This window comes from Zosterops lateralis, assembly GCF_965231275.1.
Source record: "Zosterops lateralis genome assembly, chromosome: 3".
In the NCBI taxonomy this organism is placed as follows: Eukaryota; Metazoa; Chordata; class Aves; order Passeriformes; family Zosteropidae; genus Zosterops; species Zosterops lateralis.
In genome coordinates this window covers 79,275,383-79,289,633 of record NC_139764.1, presented here as the reverse complement: position 1 = coordinate 79,289,633, position 14,251 = coordinate 79,275,383, and the positions used below count along the sequence as shown (strand labels likewise).

The window sequence follows — 14,251 nt, the reverse complement described above, 5'->3', positions numbered from 1 at the left end:
TTTCTGCTACTGCAGGCATCCAGTATATTGACAGCTAATCCCCGAACCCAGACACTGAACTCAAATACAAATTACAAGCACGGTCAGAAACCAGAATTGCACGGAAATAGCAGCAAGTGCTTTTACCACACATTTCACAGAAGTGACGTAATTGGAGAACGAAGACCTATATATGCTTTGAATTCATTTGTATGGGACTAAATCACAATTGCCAAATCACAATATGTGATTTCTCCTACTTTCTCTCTTCACATTTTCATAGTTGCTATTTTAAAGATTTCTTCAATTAAAGATACACTTTTAAACTATAATTTTACTTCAATATACTTTTTCTAGTGAAGCCTTGGGATGAAAAATCAATGTAATAGAAGAAATAAAGGGTTATCAATTCTCTGACACTGTAAATTAAATCTGAACAGTAGTCTTTAAGCTCTTGGACAGGCCAATTTTTTCACCCAAACTTAAGAAAATTGTAACTTAATCATACTCTAGGTTTACTTCACTTCCCTAATTAACACCTCCATTAATAAAAAGACAAATAGAGAAAGAATGGTAGAGGGTTCACTGAGGCAGACTGAAGTAGGTTGAGAGACCTCTTTTCATAACATTTTGAAGAGCATACTAAAAGATGGGACTAGCTTTAGTGTTTAAGCTCTTAAGGTTTAAAAAGGGAACAGTAAGAACGTTTCAAATGTTTCAGAATTTCAAGCTCTTTCACTCTTACTAAAAACTAGTTTCTAGCTTTTTTTTTTTTTTTCCTTAATATGAGAGATTTTACAATATTTTAAAGAATCTCTTAGTCCTTTACCTTTCCAGATGGTATCCCGGATGTGGGTAAGGGTTTTTTCCTGTTTTGTTTTGGCTCCCCTTCCCCACCCCTCCACCCCCCCTAAATTCTTTAATAAGCAGACCTGGGATTTCCCAGTTCATGATTAATTATTCACAATTTACATTTCAGTATGCAGTGAAACAGCAGCAGAGCACAAGACCTCTCTGTTCAGAGGAATATCAGTGCCGACTTAGGAGCAGCTGTCATTCCAGACTGAATTAACACACAAGCTGCCTCAGCATCTGAGCTGTGTCATACATTCAGTTCCTAAACTTTGACAAATCTCTCCAGCAGTAACCCACTTACAGACCTTCCTCACTATTACTCAGATGTTACAATAGTCTTCAGGAGTTTTTTTCTCACTTGTAAATATTTAAATAATGCCTTGAAGCTATTGAAAAGGAAAAGCAGGATTGTCCCAAATCCAGGCTAGTCAAGAACAAAAAGAAGCAGCTCAGAGTAAGAGTTTACAAGCCTCAACCATGCAAGTTAAACAGGCAAGTGAGAGTACAGTCCCTCCCCTGCAAGACAGAACTGTATTAGGAAGCCAAGAGCATTGTGCTAACCAGTGCAAGAGCTGAACTTCCCCGTCTACAGAAACCTGACCACAAAACAGTATTGGAAAGCAGAACAAAGTAACCAGTTTATGCTTCTACAACAGTTGCTCATAAGAACATCAGATAATTTGAATATTGTTGGCTTGGACTATCAGGCAATTCCTTGGAAAACAGTTTGTAATTAGTCTCTGAGGTTATAATTTATCATTTATTCTTTTCACTTCCAGCTTGCCCTGTCTACACAAACACACATTTTGATCTGGCCTATAACAATCAACCCCAAAAGCAAGCAGTCCACGTCTCCTCCTTCCTCCCCAAGAGTCTGCTCAAGGGTTGCTGTATCTCACCTTGATGCCAGCAAGCTTACCCTTTATCAAAGTCCAGCATCTTTCAGATACTGCCTTGGAACTTCCATGCCCATGCCAACTCAACAAACCTAAACAATCTTCCAATGAGCATGTGCTCTCCAGGTACCTCAGAGGGGTGCTACCTCCTCTCTCCAACCTTACTTCAAATATCTCCTCCCTCCAAAATAAATCTCAGACTCTTGTGAGAACAAATACTTGCTGCAGATCCTGAAGTTTGAAAGGTCATGACAATCAGTCTTTGAAGCACACAACAGCACCACACACCAAGACAAGCTTTTATACACAATTTCCTCCTCTCTGCCTACTCACAGGCATATTGTACTACCCAAAGCATTAAGTGTTTTGCAGAACCTGTCAATCACATGAAGGGTCTGCAAAGAGATAGGGAAAATGACTGAGTACTAGCAAATTTCTCTTGAAGCATCCTCCAATTTCTCAACCTGAGAGTTTAATTAGCCTTAGAATCATCTTATTATCTCACTACCCCTTTTTAAACACAACAGTGCACCACCTCCTACATTACCAATTACCTCTTTTGAAACAAAGTGAAAAATCTACTGCCCATACACACTGCCAGATTTTAGTCCAACATACTTCCATAGGGTTTTCACCCCTCCTTAATCAATATATCAAGGCAAGACACTTGGCTTTGAGTCATCTGCAAAAATCACCCTAGCTCATTAGCAGTGTTACATGAGTTATGCTGCACTTAATTATTTATATGTATGGCTTTTCCTCCTGAGAGGTTCAGGTTCAGCTCTCTTGGAAACAGGAAATAAAAGCCAACCATCAGATGGTCTTCTACAGGGCCTAAAGGGTGCAACTACAGCAGCTGTCTCTCTCAGTACCAATAATGGGGGGACAGTGTTATTAAACTGTGTTAAAAAAAAAATAAATCTTGCTTTAAGCAATTCCTTCAAGTTTCATGAACATTTTTTTACACAAAAGAAAAGTTCCCAGAATTTAGAGCTCCACTGCCTCTGGGGAAGAACAGTGTGCACTACCTTTAATGTTTACATTGCAGTCCTCTCAAGGAGAATAGTAGAGCTGAAAGGCAACATTCAGGCCAGCTGCAGAAGCTCAGTGTTAAGGAGCAGTCATTGAGGTTTTAAGTATAGTCTTTAAGACTGGAAATTAATTAGCAATTAATATATTTTATGAACAAAGTCTGAGACCTTGCTGACACCTGTGATCCAACTAGTTAGAAGAATAAATTTCATTTTTGCTCAGGAATTTCATATCTGGAATAACAGAAGATAGGCTACACACTTTATAGTACAAACATACTATGGAAAACACCTTTTTAGCCTCACGTGTATGAAGCCAGAACACCAAACAAAGGGGGAAAGGCCCCACAGTCTAAGAATTCTGCCTTTCCTCCCCACTACAGCTACCACAGCTTTTTAAAGCATCTTCACTATAGGAAAAGCATTAGTTATCAAGAATGGAATCTTCTCCCCGTCCAAAGTTGTAAGAAGTTCAATCTTGAACTTCATTCATACAGAATTCACTCACTTTGAATACCAAAGAATCTGTCTCCAGCAAAGTAGAGGAAAGATGAGAAACCACAGCTTTAATGATCTTTTCCTCTCACCCACAGCGCTCACTCCCAATCCTCTTTCTACACATACCTGCTCCACAACTAGCTCAACAGAAACATGCATTTTTCTGCTCAAATACAAGAATTAAGCATTTCTGCTTAAGTTGATATGAAACACCAAGTAACTCTGGAGCTGAATGTGCCACTTCTCCTTTTTATTGATTTACTGGAAGAGCTGAGCCACATATCATTACTGCAGTGGCATTTTGCATAGCTCTTAATAGTTTAAGATATGCAAAATTCCACTTGCATTTGGTGGGCACCAACCAATGGGTGAAGGTTAAAATATAATAGCAGCTGTCTTGGAGAAATGCTATTTCCCATCCTATCGTAATATGGCATCTTAAATGCCAAACTCTAGGGGAAGAAGAGATGTGAAAAAAACCCCAGTTAACATTAAAAATAGCTTTTGACCAATAACTTTGCATGAAAAGGAACTTTAATCCTGTCTGGCAAATCTCAGACCTCATTCTACAAGACATTTCCTTCAGCACTTCAAACCTAGAAGCCTTAACCAAAATACACATTAATTTAGAGGCGCATCCACCAGCCAATCTTCTGCCAAGCCTTCAAAGAACTTATTCAATTTCCTCTAAGGGAATTGTTCTCTCCATCCATGCAAGCATTAAAGTGACAGTTCTCTTGCATCTCAGCTCTTGCTGCAAACAACAAAGTAATTTTAAAGGCATGATAGAGTTTCAAGATTATTGCTTAGAAGGGTAACAGTCAATAAAATCTACTTAAATGACTACTGTCAATTGCCTGTTGACATTAGGCACATCCACAACCTGATACCAGGATTCCAGCTGTGGCCTATGATTATCCTTCCATGAAAGTGACTAACCCCCAGCATTACCTGCTGGTTGTATCAATCCATAACTCTTATCATTTAGGTGCTCACTGGAATATCAGTAACAGGATCAACTGCAGCTTTTAGGCAGAGAGTACAGCTACACTAGAAACACGAGGATTTCACACTTGCCACAACAGCACTGGGCCATTTACTCTAATCTCTGCACAACAGCATTTTCTAATCCTAATTAGCCTTTACACGCTGGGCTGATCTTATACTCCAAACACATCTGGCACATCTGGAAGTCACCTAAGGCATGGTACCTGAGCTCTTTCAGTTGCCACGCTGCAGTTGAGAAGAACTCTACTCCCAAATTATCTCCTTTCCTCAGAAAATCATTTGTTTTTAATGAACCTGTAGAAATGAAACTACCACTAGACTCTCAACTCTGCCCAGAACAGCAATTTGTAATCCACTAAAGAAGCTGAACTAGACTGAAAATATATTGCAAGAAGCCAGATGTTCCAGCTTCAATACTTAGCTGTTGCATTTTGGGAATACATTAACAAAACAAAACAAAACAAAAATTGGGTGGGGATGAGACAACGTGCAAAGAACTTCAGTGACATGGTAATTAGCTACAGCCTTCACGCTAGACAGAGATCAGTTGAGCAGGCAGCCTCAGAAGCTAACACATCTGACTCAATTTCCAGACCATGGTCTATGCTTTTGCTATTCCCTCAGAGAGATTATTCCCAGAGCCCAGTATTTTCATCAGTGGATGCCACATAATGACACAACCCAAAATGTTTAACTAAGACTGAAATGCCCACAACCATGCAAGCAGCCCTGTTGAAAACATGAATGCACCTGTAGAAAAAAGAAACCAAGTGTAATGCAAACCTCTGCACAAGCCAGTGCAACAGTATGACCTCCTGGAAGCACACTGAAGCAGCTCCAACCAAGCAGCAAGTACTTTCTAACATGGCTGCTATCATTTCAATCCATTGTCTTGTATCTGTGTATCTACCGTAAAGCAGAAGAGTTCATAAAACCAGATGGCTGCCTCATATGTGAATGTTGTGCCTTAAAACAGTCTTTTAAACAAAATTATTGATATCCTTCACAGTTAGGACACAGCTTTACTCTTTCCTTGCTAAGAAAAGCAAAAAAAAAGGGTAAAATATGAAACCGTGCAATTCCTTTATGTCCATTTCTTTGTACTACAACAGTTAAACAGTAATACTTTTCTTCTGCCCCACAGACAGGTGAGTTTAAGTCTCAAAAATCTTGAAAAACCTGAAGTCTACTTCCTATAGGCTTGACTCTTCAACGTGAGCTGGCAGCCTTTCACATACTACAAATTTCTTGATGTTACAAAAAAACCCCAAGATGTTAAATTCGATGGAACATCCACCTGAAAGACAGAAGATGCAGTAAGGACTACTAACATTTCAAAGAACCTGACAGTACTAAATTGCTATCAACAGTCTGAAGTCACCAATGCCTCTGGATGATGCATTTGCCACTGGCAGTAGAAGTCTCCTATCAAGCTACTGATGAGTAAGGAACTTGGAATCCACCACACAGGCTCACATCCAGAAAGTGAAGCTTTGTGCAAAGCCAGATCTCTAGACTGGAACACCCAGAAGTGTCGATTTAACTCTTGATATGGAGCATGATACTTGAAACGCTGTTTCTCATAATATTGTCTAAGGAATGTCCAGGTCTCTGATGAACAAGAAGCATCTCTTTAAACTCACCTATTACAAACACAGCAAACCTTGCCTGTTACCACTCTTGCCATTCATCAACAACAAAGCAATCTGAAGTTTAAATCAACTTAGCAAAACCAGAAGAACTCTAATGTAGAGTCTTTCACAGTCATTTCACAGAATGAAAGATCAGATCAGAAAGTCACAGGTAAGGTTCACACATGAAAATACCATTGTTTCACTTGCCAGCAACAAAACATCACTCATAATAAAATATACATGTTTTCAAAACACTGGCACACTAAATCTGCTGAGTTGCTTCTGGCTTGCTGTCCCTTAGCAGAATGTACATTCTCCTATGTATATATATCTATACATTTAGATGAAGCTATAAAACTTAGATTAGGAGCTACAAGCACAATAAACATACTCTGGATTCTAGAACCACGTAACAGGATCCAAACCTAAGTCTCCATTCGAAAAGGTTGGATTTGAAAACTCCAGGGCTGCTAAAGGACTGATACATTGATAAGTTAAAGTTTTCATCTATATTGGACCTATATGTAATGAGAAACAGCAGCCTGCAGAGGCAGGAAACAGGCCAGCTGGCTTGCCCCTTTCATACAAGTCCTACACTCCCTGAAGCAAGAAGTGAAAGGAGTCCTGTGACAAGCAGTTTGAACTCCCACTGAAGTGCATCTAGGTCAGCTGTTCAATTAAGTTAAAGATGTGCCCCTTCCTAGGGCTGTCCTGCACTGTGGCAGGATCACCAATCGCTGCCTTACTCTGAAGACCTTCCTCTAAACTTGAAAACTTGCATACATTTAAACAATGTGGACAACAAGTCAGCATGTTTTATTCACGCTTCGAACAGTCATGTCTTTCTCTCTCTTCCGTGTAGGACCATATTAGAACATTCTGTAAAGTATCAGTTTAAGATATATAACAAAACTGTGCCAGAGGCACCAGGAGCCTGCCAGGCTCTGCAGGCTAACCCCTGACCATCTGCTGTGGAAGCACCCGCTGCCATCATGTCATCTGCGCTCGTGCCAAGCCAAGAGTCAGTTTGAAGAGATGGACTCTACTGTCAGCAGTCAAGACAAAGCCTTGTATCACTTCTTAGCACAGAAAAGTTTAAGACACTTTCTTGAAAAGACATGTCCTTCAGTCCTTTAATTGCATGGTAGAACAATCTTAGTTTAAGTGGACACCAAACTCTCCAATCTACCCTTACCAGTGTTTTGCATCTCAGCCATGACCTAGTCTCCTAAACACTTAAAACCAAAGAAAATTGTTTTATTTTTCATTTCTTTTTTGAGTCAGTAAAGCAACCTTGTCAAAGCATAAGGCTCAACTGTTTTGTCTGAACTCTGTGGCCCTACTGCAACACAGGAGCTCCTGCCAAATTGCTTTTTACCTGTGGTAATTTTGTATATTAGCTTACAGCCAAAAGGAGTTGATTGCCACAAGCCAGACCCAAGCTGCAGACACATCCTGTCAGCAGTTCTCAGTGCACATGAGAGGTAGGGTTTGGTGTTCTTCAAGCATGATCATGTCTATCTACTCACAAAAACCCCTCTACAAAAAATATCATAGCACATTTGAGTTTTATCAATAGTTAGAAAAAATGACTCTAGGAAAGACAACTGACTGTCATGCTGCCTCTGTTCAGAGTAAAAATTACATGAAAGAAACAACATTAACATAACATCAGGACCTTTTAGCATCCAATCCCACTCATTAAATGAAGTTAAGATACAGATATAATCTACAACAAAGCATGAGATCACATTATCCTGGGCAGAAAAGAGAAACAGAAAGGTATTTAGACTTGGCTGGTCCAGAAGTCAGTGGTAATACTGTGCACTGTCATTTCCTGTACCTACAACTAAGACATGAGCCTCAGATACCCAGTGAATGCCCCATTTGCCAGCAGCCTAGAAAATACTGTTCTAGTATTCCACCTACATTCATTTCAAGGCTGATGTCCAATATCACTTGTGATGCTAGTGCAGATGGATAGTAGAGTATATTCCCTCTCTCAGTGAACAGCTCTCAAGTGCTTAAGAAAATATGTTTCACAACCTAAAGAGAATTTATGAGCATCAACAAAACATGTTTTATATTGATTTTGAGTATTTTCAGCCAGGTCTGAAGTAAACATGATCAAAACAGCAAGATTAAAAGCATTAAGAACTGTTTTAAGGGTCTAGCATACGATTTGCAAGATTTCAGAAAAAGCAGACCTTACCATACTCTGCAAAGTGACAAGCTGGCCTCTGCCAAGTATACCAATTGCCTTCCAACAATTGCCAACACCTGGTTTATTCAGGATAATTTAAGCCACCAGCTCTCATCCAAGCAAAATTTTGGACAGAAGGAAAATCAAGCAGCTGTGCTGAATCTGATGGGGTGGGATACTCTAGTATCAGCTTACCAGTGAGGCTTCACACTGCAATCCTGCTGATGCTGCTGACTCAGAGGAACAAAAGTACTGCTGCAAACCCTGCACTACAGATCAGTGCCTGCAAGGCTCCCAGGAAGGCTTCTTCCATCTTCTCATTTAGACTGAGTTCAGGGCTCAGTTCTGTGCCAGTTGACCCATCCTATTCCTTATATGTCCTGCAATGAGATTCAGACCCTGATTTCCTGGCTTGCTTTATTCCTTGCTGTTTCATTTTCAGGGTATTTGAAAGCCCTCTCTCCATACCAGCCAGAATACTAGTATTCCTACTCTGCATGCCATGTGTCAAAGCTTGGAGATGCAAGGTTTATCACTCATTGGTGAGACTCCTGTATTTACCCAAGGCACACAACAGAACTTGTGCTTTTCCACCCTTACCAGCATCCTGACCTGTGCTCCAAAAAACGAACAGGGCATGGTAACTTAAGGATACTGTTTGGACTCACCTTTAGGCTACAGTAAGGCTAAGGGAAGGGATATAATGTCACTCCACCCCAATTTTTCCCCCTCCCCAGAAATGCTGGAGCCAGCTCCTTCAGCAATAATTTATGTCCACAGCTGAATGAGTAAGGTCTATCCTTTTGTTTTTCGTGCTGGCAGGGAGTGAACTTGATTCACATGGCAGGGTTTTGGTAGCACTGGGAAATGCTGCAGCTGTGACTTCTGAGAACAGGGTCTCTTCCAGAGATTGCAGAGGATATCTGCTCCAGCACCATGGAATGCATCCTGCTCCATCTCTAACCTTGGTGTTCTCTCTGCCATTTCTTTTCCCCACTTCCTCCATTTGTCCAGTATTTTCTGCTTTTTCTTAAGTTTGTTTTCCTTGAGGTGCCACAGACTTGGTGGATGGGCTCAGCTGTGTATTGCAGCAGATCCACCGTGCAGCTGGCTGTGTCTGGCACAGAGCATGCCCTGGTCTCCTCTCACAGAGGCCAGCCCTGCAGCCAACACTTGTCATGGACACCCAGCACTGTGGGAAGGTAAGCAGGATAGGAAGAGCAAAGTAATATCAAGAATCTTGAGCAGCAGTAGAAAAATTGTAAAAGCAGTGTGCCTCTACTACACTACCATTTCTTCATAAGTGAGAGCTCTGAGAGCAGGAAATTCTCCTCTTTGGTTATCAATTTCTCAGTCCAGCAAGAAGCAGAGAAAATGAGTAGCCTTCAAAATGCTTTATGCCCTTCAAAGTTATGCTGTCATCTACTTTTAAGCACTTCAGAGGATCCTTCACATGGCAGAGACACAGAAGCATGGACTGACCACACCTATAGAGCATTTTCTTGGAGACTTCATAGAATTCCTCACTAGTGTGACAGGTCCATGTAAGATATGCACAGAAGATAATGGATTTAACAGTGAGGCTGGGAAATCAGAGATATAGATGAATCAAAACTCAGAAAATCAATCAAACCTGCAGATTTTTTTGTTGTTGTTGTCATTTAGAAGATGTTCAAGTGCTGCCAAGATCTAAGGCAGCAACACTATGAGACTATTATGAAACATACTCAACTACTAAATAGAAGTTACAAAAACCATGCTCTGGTCACTGTCATCCTGACCATCTCATAAATAGCTACTCCATTATCAAGGTCTACAATGGAAGTCAGTACAACAGAAAGACCTGACTTGTCCCAGAATTCGTCATCCGTGACCTTGACAAAGCATGTTTAACAGAAGGATCTTGCTTACTTTTGAAAAATACTAAGATTGACTACCCTCAGAACTAGTCCATCTTTATCAAGTTACACTGCTTACATGAAAAAAGTTTAATATTACAGTGCCTACTCATTTTCCCGTTCCTTCATCTTCCCTTTTCCTTTCCTAAGGCATGGCACCATAAGAGAACTTGCACACAGAAAAGTTGAAATGCACAGGATCAAGTGATCCCACTCATATTTCAACATTTGGATCTTTACATCAATTCAGACTTCTACCTTGATTCAAACATGTTTTGAAGAATTGGCCAAGTCTTAGCTTGATTAGAAGGGCAAACTTCTCTTGGTATTACACATGCCTTAAAAACAGTATGGGGCTGGGAGGGAATTGAAAGTTAATGCCACTTAAATACTCAAGAACAACTAATCTAAAAAGTGTTCTTATTACCTCCCCTTACCCACGAGAGGCATTTATTTGTACTCCTATTCAGAGACCTGCATGCCTCCAAATGAAGTGTGTCCTCAATCCCTTTGGGGAAAGGACATGGTAGAAGCCCACAGAAACAGCCATTCAACATAAAAACCGATCATGGGTCCTTACACACAATAAAGGTGGTAATCCGACATCCAATAAAAAATTAAAGAAAGCAACTGCTTGCTTGAATATTTTTTCTTTTCAGGTGTGAGAGCAATTCATTGGTGTGACAGAGGAATTCACACTATAAAATCCAGCTAGGACAACAAAAACAGAAACACAGTATTCCAGCTGATCTTCAGTGGTAACGTTTAAACCAAGTCAGCTCTCTCACACATAGAAACTTCGACACATAACTGCAGTACAAGATACAGTGAAACATAAAAGCCGTTTCATTAGTAAAGTGTGAAGGATTAAGCCCAGTGTGTACAGGGACTCTGTTCTTGGCAATTTTCTTGAAGATACTCCCACAGCTGTAGAGACTGTAGAGTGTCACCTGGACTGCAGAGCAATGCAGTACATCTGCACTACTCCCGCCAGGAAAGGGCCACAAGTGCCAGCAGTCTTGGAACACTCCCCAGATCACTTCAACAGCAAACAACTTCTGAAATATACACAGGCTAGTTAACCCTATCCTTTAACCCACTCAGTCAATAGACATTGAAGTCTAGGGACTCAAGGTAGTTCCACTGATCCCAAACTTTCCCAAAAAGCAGAGAAAGACATATTCCTCAGGAGTGAGACAAAAGTTTCTAAGACGAACCTGTGGGATCCAGCAACGTCATCTTTACTGAGCCTAGGCAAAAAGTTTAACACATTGCTTTGGGTCAACGGACACTTCTATTTCAACACTAAAGACCACAGTGATTCAAACTTGTTAGGTCCTCATCAGAGACTGCAGAAGAAAGGTAGAATACAGCAGGAAATAAGTGTCTTTACAGGCAAAATACTGACACCAGCCCTGCAGTTCAGTTAATTGTTAAGCTAATTCCACCTTGAATTAAACTATAAACTTCTTTTTAGAGCCTCTGCTTGCCAGGTACATGCAAACACACAAAATTAGACTTGGGATGAAAATAAATTACAAGAGATACACAGGTCATCTCCACAGCCACAGAAAATCAAATCCTGATGTTCATCTGCTTTGTTCTGACTTTTCACAAACATCTCCTAGCTCTTGATCAGGCTTCTGGGAAGGTCCACTACCTTATGAGAATTATTTTGAGAAGTAAGGTCTTTTCAGCATACACACTGCAGAACTTCCTCCTACTGCAAAGCAAGTCACTAGCAAAATAAGGCAAAGAAAATCCCAGCCATTTCTATCATTTTCAAAAAGAGGAACTTGTTACAACCACCTGCAGATGCAACAACCTCACTGGTTTTCAATTCACTTCCCTAAACGAAAGCTTGAATGTCTGTTTCTGAGTGAGATCCTATAAAAAGAGCTGAGTAGAGATCTACCTACTTTCCCCTCATCTATGACGTGTTTTCACGTTTTTAAGTCACATAATTCCCTTCTCCAAAAGCATCTCTTGTTGATACCATCAGAGCCATTCCCATTTGAGGCTGGAAGCAGCCTTTTACTTGGCCCACGCAATTAAAGCCTCAATGAAGTCATAACACATCGTTCACAACAATTCTTAGACTCCAACTCCTATGCTGTGCACAAGTATTGCCTTCCCACTTGAATTATCAGTTTATATATCCTTAATGTAGCCCACATGCCTCATTCACCCAATTCTGCAATGGCCCTTCCCACTGCATCAAAACAAAGTGGCCAATTCCCCACTTTTCCACAGGAATAATAATTTAGCTAACAAACATTGGTTAGCTGAGGGATAGGAGTCCATATTATTGTCGTGATTTTTAGACAACTTTTAGATGACAATAGTTTAATAAGCCCAAAATGGTCAGAGTTCAGCTGTCCCAAACCATCAGAGCATCCTAGATTTACATTCCTTTTCCCACCACAGGGATTTGAGAAACTCATTTAATGCCACCTGGCACTTCTTCCAGCAGTTGTTGAAAGTTCACTAGTAGGAGATCTGGAATTCCAGAAAACAGTAAATCCTGTTAATGAGCATCAGACAGCAAACCAATGATACTCAGAACTCCTCCACATGACCAGCCTGTCCAGCACCAAGAGCCCATGCCAAAAGACAGGAGCATCTATATTATATTCTGTATTTGAAAGCTGAAACAAGTATAGAAAACAACACAAAAGTAAACATCTAGCAAGTCAGTTTTTCTACACTGAAGACATTAATTCTGTTTTTTTTCTCCCTTCCTTACACACCACTTTTCACCTTGTCATCTATGATCTCCCTATAAGCCTGTGAAACTGTTATCTTCTGCAGAAAACATATGAGATCAGGTATCATTGGATTCCATCCTTTACAGGACTACTTAACCCATATTAAATACTTGATCTCTCAATTTAATTTACAAAGCATAGTTGTTAAGTAAGGCAGTGGAAGAGAGGTTGTGTGACTTGACACCTGCCCACTAAGACACTAAATAAAATTATGGAGTTCCCTAAGGACACAGAACTCCACTGTCAATACCAGAATTACAGCTGCTCATAAGGCATCACTCCAACCATCACACTCTGGAACTTGCATTTTTAATCATCTAAATCGATATAAAACTTATTTTAAGGCATTGAGAAGTTTTACTTTTCATTCTTCACATCTTCAAATGTGGGCTACTTATCCGACCTGAAACACACCCGGTCAATTAAACTCTGAACTGTTATTTATAGCTTGTAAAAAAAAAAAAAAAAAAAAAAAAAAAAAAAAAGAGCAGGCATATGTCTTCCCAGGAAATTATAACTTCTTTTCCTCTTTTATGTGTGATATGCAGGTAGGTAAGAAATTCTGTGGAATTCTACTGGCTTCTCTCTCCAGTATACCCACTTTCTTGAGTAGTAATAATATATTCAATATTATATTCAATATTCAAACACAAATCCTTTACAGTCCTTACGATAACACTGGTAGGTTATTTCTACCTCACTTTAATCCTGCCTAGTCCAGACAGTGCTTTTATTTATATATATACACACACAGAAACACAGAGACACACAGACACAGCATGCTTTCAAACACACGAGCTACGCTTTTTTTAAGCTAAAGCTTCTAGTAACAGATACAGTCTGTATAGGACAGTCCAGACACAGCCCACAGATTAAAAAGTGTTGACGGCTACCAAATAACAACGTAGAAGAGATGTCAATAACCAAGATGGTTTTTTTAAATGTACAAGAAAACGTGATAGAATACATGAAAACAGGACCAATTATCTACTTAAACAACAGTTTAGACTCCAGTGAGTCTTCAATCAATGCTGCTACATCAGCATTTCTTGGACATACATGCAAGAGCATCTAGATGCACTGAAAGACCAGCCTACTGTTTGTCACTTGGAGGATAAAGCTACAAAGTCATTAGAAGTGAAATCTGGAATTATTTTCCAGAAGTAATGCTATCTCCTTTTAACAAATACTGCCTCATCAGAACTGTACCCACAAACACCTGCACCAGCATTACTTAGTAATGGCCAGCAGCCAAGAGGCTGCCTGGTATAAAACCTGCTGATCTTTACTTGAATGCACTTCTTACCATGTCCAAAAAAACCATGGGGAACCCACTTTGTTTTAGATATTAACACCTGCTGTTGATCTGCAAAGTTCAGTGGTGGACAAAGATACTACTGCAAACAAGGCCAATTAACATCACACCACCAAATACTTTCACCATTCTACTACTTGGTGTCTCCATGCAGGGGCTGACAGGT

General features: G+C 40.1%; 1 protein-coding gene across 9 annotated transcripts in view; it reads right to left on the bottom strand.

The window, feature by feature from the left end:
- Positions 1–14,251, bottom strand: part of SNAP91 (synaptosome associated protein 91) — a 78,779-nt gene that overhangs the window by 63,055 nt on the left and 1,473 nt on the right. The gene's annotated exons all lie outside the window — the stretch shown is intronic.